General features: G+C 42.5%; 1 pseudogene; it reads right to left on the bottom strand.

The window, feature by feature from the left end:
• LOC142503881 (dimethylaniline monooxygenase [N-oxide-forming] 2-like) overlaps window positions 1-7719 on the bottom strand; it is a 42105-nt pseudogene that overhangs the window by 13239 nt on the left and 21147 nt on the right.

The following is a 7719-nucleotide window of genomic DNA, read 5'->3' as shown; positions in this document are numbered from 1 at the left end:
CAATTATTAATAACAATAACTATACACACCCTTTTCTAATATTAACAGTTCTTCAAAAAGTATAACATGGGTCAGGGGTATTTCTATATCGAAAGGTTCAGTTGGTCCCTTAAGATTCTTTTCTGGACCTTCCTTCCATTCCAGGCACTTCTATTCTAGAAGACTTTGCTCACATTAATCATGCAACTATTAGTAATCAATTACTTAGAGAATAGTGATCTTTTAATCTTAGAGTATTCATCTATGAGTCTTGTACATACAATTGCAGTAGCTAAGTGAATATGATATTAATTGGGAAAGATCGCATGGGTGGCCATCACTAACTGCAATTTATATCCTAATTATCATAATCAGTTAGAGAATGAATGATTAATGTCTCCCACACACTACACAATGACATCATAATACTGAGACAAAAATGGTCCCAATACCCAGTCTCTATCCTTTCAAAGGGACAAAGGAAGCATGAATATCTACGGCCTGCTGCTCTTTCAATAGGTTTTATATTTCTGTAATACGGCAGGAATGAGCTTATAGGGCTCCGCGTTAAAATGGATAAGAAGCAAAAGGTGGCACTGTGTGCTCATTTGCATGTCATTTCCCAGAATCCCTGGCTGCAGTGGAAGCACCATATGCTAAGAGCTAATGGTGAAAAGCAGGGTTGCAGACCTGTCTGAAACATGTGAATGTGCTCGCAAGGGATATTGTTATTTGATATTTCTTTATACAATTTATATGGGTAGATTATATTATGAAGATTGACCCTCTGAACCGGCCACTAAGTGATACTGTTGCTGAATTTATAACTTGCCATAATAATAAGGCACGCACTGTGATTACCCAACCATTCATTCTTTAAGTCTGAAAAACGATGGACTTTTGTCCACAACAAGTAACAATTTGGATCCTGTCCCAGGGTAACCACTGATGTCAAGAAGTTGTGTGAAAATGTATAATCAAGATAAATACTTACTGTAAACCTCCAAAGCCCACCGATATCATTACTCTTTTCAAAACACGTGGGCTGCACACTCTCCTCCAGGCAGCATTTGATAGCCGTCAGTCCACTACACCCAGCACCAATTACAGCCACTCTCTTAGTCATATTATCCTGAAACATTAGAATTGTACTATCTATAAAAATCTCTGAAAGTAACATTAGCCCCTTAGTGCTTGGGATACCACATCAGGGAAGGGGGGAGAAACACATTTGGTTGAGTTGAACATGCAGGAAGAGTGGTGCCTGTGACTTGTACATTAAACTTGGGTGTTAACCTGAAGATCTACATCCAGCAGTAATTGCTTATATTACATAGGTACCAATAGCACCATTACAAATTAAAGGACACAAACAGGTCCCATTGGAATATTGCTCAGGCAGACAGATTGCTTGGCTATTAATGTTCAGGGGATTACAGTTAATTTCTTGAAGTCCTCGTCACCTGGTTTCATGATTCCAACTTTCAGTTTTAAGCCAGTGGTTTTGGGAGCCACAATTTACAGATGTAGCGGCCATTATTTGAACAAATCTCAAAATGGATTTCGAGATCTCCCTGTGATCCGCACAAGTTTTGCCGGGGCAGACTATAATGGCCCATCGGATTAACACAGCAAGGGTCCCTGCTGTGTTAATCCTACCGGGGTCTGCCTCTCTGTAAAAGATGCACAGTAAGAGAGAGGCTGAATCAGTCACTCTAACTGTGCACCACTCACAGGTGATCGCAGGGGGTTTATTTAATTGTAAACATTACACTAATGTAGCAGGGTGTCTCCGGAGCTGAACCGCATTGGTTTCGAGTCCGGGACCCCCTGCTTCCCAAGATACAGGCCGGTATCTTCTATGCATGGAAATGTCCCGATCATGTGACACGAGACATTTCCATGCATAGGAGATACCGCCTGTATCTTGGGAAGCAAGGGTCCCCGGACCTGAGACCAACGCGGTTCAGCTCCGGAGACACCCTGCTATATTACTGTAATGTTTAAAATGTAATATCTAGTAAGCACCAATACACAACCCACCCCATGCCCCCACATACTGTAAAACCAATATTTATTTTATAAACACAGGATTAATAGCCAGGCTTGCGGGGTCCCGGGTGGTCCGATGGGAGTCCGTAGGGCCCACATTGCACCCCGGGGTGTACTCACGGGTGTCTGGGGACCTCCGGGTGGTCCCAGCTAGACTCCGTGGCCAACAGGTGGTCCCCGCGGGCCCCAATGGGGTCCACGGGTGGTCCTCGTTGGTGCTGGGGTCCACGGGTCATCTCCACGGGTGTATGGGGGCCCTCGGGTGGTTCCCACGGGTGTATGGGGGGCCCTCGGGTGGCCCCCGCAGCTCCCCCACAGCTGTGGGGCCCCCGGTTCTTCCCACAGGGGTCCCCCCATGGGTCCTCAGGTGGTACCCTATATTGTTGGTTAGTAAAGAGATCATGGAGGGGAGATCTGTATATATTATTCTGCTTTATAGACCCAAAAAGTCGGCACCACCTTCTGCACAGTAATAATTAATTGCAAAGTGACTGCGAAGCATTTCCTTTGGCATGATAGAAAGTTGCCAAATGAACACAACTTATTTTAAAGCAACACCACACATATAGACCAGGCAACTGGTTCTTAAACACACAAAGGCCCAGAGTCACAAAAATGCATAAGACCCTATAACGAAACATTAGTCTGTGCAATGTTAGTGGTTACGCTCTACTCACTTATGTTAACGTCACATTAAAAGCCTAGCATTATAAAGAACAAATGTTATAGAAAATGATACGCAAATGAGCCACTAGCATAAGAATACCATACTGATGATGTCTCCATTAATGTTATAGCCAAAAACCGACATTACATTATTTGTCACACCTAAACCTGGATTGACTTGTATCCAGACGCTGAAATAGGGCTATTGCCAAATTTCAGTGTCTAGATGGGAGTAACGACAGGTTCAGGTATAACTTAAATAATGTAGCGTTTTTCAATGTCTGAGAGTAACGTCAAGACTTAATATAACGTCACGTTATTTGAAGATAACATAACATTATCCGGAAATAACATAAGGTTAGGCCTGTGCTAATAAACGCTACTATGGCTATTATTTTTGCACACAATTTGCCTTGTGATTACGTCTTAAAACTCAGGGTAAATAATATCCGTACCTGATTTACGTAAAATCATGTTATTTGCCCTAATCTTATGGAGTTTAGTGAGTCTGGGTCTATATCTTGAAGTTGAGACGTATCCCCCCCTACAGAGCAGCTGCATCTGGGAGTCACAGAGTAACACATACAGAGATCTTAACCTCCCTCTCCTAACACAGGCACTGCAGCTCGGAGTGGTACAGAAACTCAGGGAGATCCGTCACATGATTTTCAGTGAATAAGCAAGATGTGCAATAAAACAACAGTGAATTGATTGTAGTTAATGGATAATCAGCTGTCTTACTTATTTTTGCAGTCTCCTCTTTCTGATGTTCTCTCCGATGGCTCTGCTTCCACTTCAGGAAGTACATGCACTTTGCAAGTTCATTTGTCCTCTTGCACCATCTGTGGGATGCAATATATAAAAAAATCAGATTGGGTTTATGCAACCACTAACTGGCAATTATCCATTTACTGTGAAAATGAAATCCAACACACTGAAGCTTTAAAGGGACGGTCCCTCCTCGGACCAAAGTGAACTAATTCCAGTGACATGTTAAAGGGATCACATCTGGGTAATTGATACTTTTCCCCCCCAAATCTAACACCCGTAAGTATTTTATGAGGTTTGATTTCCCCTTTGTGTCACTGTTCAGCAAATGCTTGTACTGCCTGAGTTCCCCTCTCATTCCCCACCTTATCTTTATTGGTTTTTAGGTAAGGTGAGGAATTTGATCGACAAACACTTTTCCTTTCATAGGCCCCTGAAAAATGTAACTTGCAACTAATTTCCCCCAAAAATAAAAGTAGCCAACACTACCAATATAGTAGTCGTTATTTCCCCTGTCATGCGAAATAACGCATGTGTTATCTCCTTAACCATTGTTTTCAGAAGCGGTAAACGTGCTACATCTGTTTGCTATTAGTATCGTTAGGTATGTTTAGGGAAGTCAGTTACGCGCTGGCCTTTTTTTGTAACGGTACGGAGTCCAGGCACCTTTTCCCCTTACCTTCTCCTCCTGCTCCTCATCTCCGGCATCTTCTCCTTGTGAGACGTGACGCCATGACAACTGACGTGACGTCCCATGCCATGAATGCTGCCATGCCAATGCGACACCACGATGTCACAACAACGCAATGTAGTTGGAGGAGACGAAGAGCAGGAGAAGGTAAGATGCCTAGCGCTTTCCCCAGATTCCGGTACCTATTTTCTTAAAAAAAAAACCGCTGGTTATACTGTAAACATTTTACAACAGTATGTTTTCTGGCTGGGTACCAGGGATTGCACAGTTAAATTGGGTAGCACCCCTTAAAGAAAAAGAAAAACCTTTCACACCCTTTTGGGGAAATGGGCCTTTGATAGCAAGGATTTCAATATTTCTCTAATTAACACATACCTAACCAATTAACCTAACCTTATATATTACTGAGTCAACTTGCTTATGTGTTTAGTCCACTGAAAACCTGACCCATTGGTAGCCCTCAATGACGGGGCTTAAGCATCCTGTCTTTAAGAATTGTTAATTTGCTTCCTTCTATTCATCTCCATATAGGTTTATGATGGCTATGGCGTGTTTAGGGTTACAACTTTCAAAAAGGTGGACCTGATAAATGCAAATACATCGTATTATAAAACTGTACCGAAAAACTCCTCACCTATCTTCCCCTAGTCGACCCAAATTGTTGATTGAAAAGTGCTGTGCTAACTGAGTTCAAGGCTTCTTCTTACACAGATGATCAGATGAGCTGGGTTATGCAGGGCACTAGTCAATAGTTTCACAGATGGCCTATCCCCCAATATTTTGCCGATTTTTTTTACAGCAATGTTTTCCTTGGCTTATGAGGGGGAATGAGTGAAGAGCTTCCGAGAGCAATGCTTCCCATGGGTCCTGCTGAGCATCAATGTCCACATCCCGGCTGCAGTAGAAGTAAATAACAAAGGTAGAAAAATCCCCAGTGGTGCTGGAGATGAGGGTAGTGTTTTCTGTTGCCCAGAGGTGTAGAGTGGCCTTGGAGATCTGGCAAAAGGCTGACTCAGACCGAAGCATGGAAGCCTGTGCAGGGCCCATTCAGTAGCGCTTTAGGTGACTGCCTATGTTGCCTAAAGGAAGAGTCAAGCTAAACACACACAGAGGTCTTGCGTCTGCAACAAACATAGGTACAGTCAGTGGGGTAGATCCTCAGAAGTCCGTTAAATCTGGGCTACTCACATGGCATTACCTAAATAGGTAACGTCTGTTAGTGTTCCTCAGTTTAACGGGTATCCACAAATGAAATGTTATGCAAAACAAACAGCCGTCAAGCCGCTCATTTGCATTTGGCTAACGTTATCTTTGCCGGCTAACTCATCCTTTGCCAGCTAACATTGAGATTAGTGTTAACCTGGCACTTATTGACTGGAACGCTGGTGTTGGCCATAAGCTAAGCCATATATATATATATATATATATATATATATATATATATATATATATATATATATATATCCAATATATACTTGGCATCTTCCTTCCCTGTCTCTTTATTTACCATTCCCTTTGTCATGAATTCTCCTCAGCTTCTGTCAGTGCTGTTCTATAGAGTGTGCAACCGTGCGCGCGCGCCAGTGCGAACGCGCGTGCCGCATGCTTTTTGTGTGTATGCTGAGCTGTGAGCTATGTGAAGGTACTGTGTGTGTGTGTGTGTGTGTGTGTGTGTGTGTGTGTGTGTGTGTGTGTGTGTGTGTGTGTGTGTGTGTGTGTGTGTGTGTGTGTGTGTGTGTGTGTGTGTGTGTGTGTGTGTGATTTATTCTTTATTTAAAAAGAACACTTTCGTAAAAATAAAATATTTATTGACATTGTGCAGACACGTTCAGACACACACATACATACACATACATACACACACATGCATACATTTCAGCGCCGGTAGCAGCGCAAAATCTTTATTTCCCCGTCTTCCCCGCTGTCGACCGGATGCACGCTCACTGCCGTGCGCACACGCAGCCCTTGTATAGAAGGGCTGACTAACCTCAGCCAAGTATAAGTGCCACGCACGGCGTAGCGCACACGGCGACTATATAACAGCCCTTAGATTGTTATCTTGTTTTTTTACATCTGTGTTAAACTCATGGAATCTTTGTAAATCAGTATTTGCCGACCTGAGAAAGGGAGAGAACTCTCGAAAGCTTGTTACTTACATAGGTAGATGAGGTTGAAAAGAGACATCCATCCATCAAGTTCAAGGAGGGAAACATAAATTACAAGAAGAAATAAAAATAACCAAAACTGACCATTTTTTTAATATTAGCAGTGAACCAAGACAAACTGATCGTTCTGTCAGAAGGATTAAATGCCTTTCAGTTGTTCATGGAGCAGCTGATGTGATCAGCTGAACTTCTAAAGAAAGCACTTTTGTTGGTGCACCAGCAAATGCAAATGTGCTTTCTTGTGAAGTTCAGCTGATCACATCAGCTGGTCCTCGAAATGATATAACAGTATCTCCAATGAGGCCCAACCATTCATTTCATAAACTTTCATTTACATTTATTGTTTGCTGGTGAGCGGTGTGATCTTTTGTTGTTGTATATAGTTGCTCATGGACGCTAATACATTTATGAGGAGGTTAAGTGTCAAAAGACATTTTTGAAAGAAAAATTCTGAACTACTTATAGTTCGTAACACCATTTCTTCTACTCCACCGATAGACCTCGTAAACATACTCTTTTAAAGATTAAATCTACATTTTTATCCATCTCACAGATAAGGGTCATTTTATTAATACATTTAATCATATGATTAAAAAATGATTTTGATTCATTAATTAATAAAAACGAACAACAAGAAAGACGGAAATGTATCCAAAAAAAGACATGTTAGCGATTAAACAATTTTCAGAAAATAATAATTTAATTATTAAACCAGCAGACAAAGGAGAAGGTACAGTTACAGCAGCGCGGCGCAAACTTTTTCAGCTGTGGCCCCCTTCCTGGGAGCCGCAACATTTGCACCCCCCCCTTCCCCGAAGGCACGGCTTCAAATGACATAGCGGGTGACCCCACCGCGTCATTTGATGCGCGTTCCCATGGCGACGCGTCGCCGAAGACCCGGCTGCCAGTTGGTAAGTGAGGTTACAGAGGCCTCAAGCCTCCCCGGCATTAAATAAAATGCCTGCGGGCAGAGCGCAGGGCCTCTGTAACAGCCCGCCCCCCCCTCCTGCTAATTCTCCCACGCCCCCCAGTTTGCGCACTGCTGAGTTACAGTACAGTTACACTATTAGTTAAAATCACATTAAAAGCAGCATCATTACCTTAGCGGCTAGCCAATAAGGCAGTGAAGGGGTTAAGGCACCATAGCTGGTTTCTTGGGGGCAGATGGAGGGAGTGAAGGGGGATAATGGGTTAGTGGCCATTATTTATTTATTTATTTTTTATTGAAATGTTGCTGCCAACGGAGGACAAGGACGGTGATGAGGACAGCCTTCATCCTGGCAGGGGTAAGTAGAGCTTTTATTTATTTATTTTATGCTGGCTGTTTTTATTTTTAATGGGCAAATGTACTATTATCCATATCTGGAAAATAGTAATTTTGCTCATTACTGTACTGTA

This window comes from Ascaphus truei, chromosome 10, assembly GCF_040206685.1.
Source record: "Ascaphus truei isolate aAscTru1 chromosome 10, aAscTru1.hap1, whole genome shotgun sequence".
NCBI lineage: Eukaryota > Metazoa > Chordata > Amphibia > Anura > Ascaphidae > Ascaphus > Ascaphus truei.
Note: the sequence above shows the minus strand (reverse complement) of the source record. Positions and strands in the feature narration are given on the sequence as shown.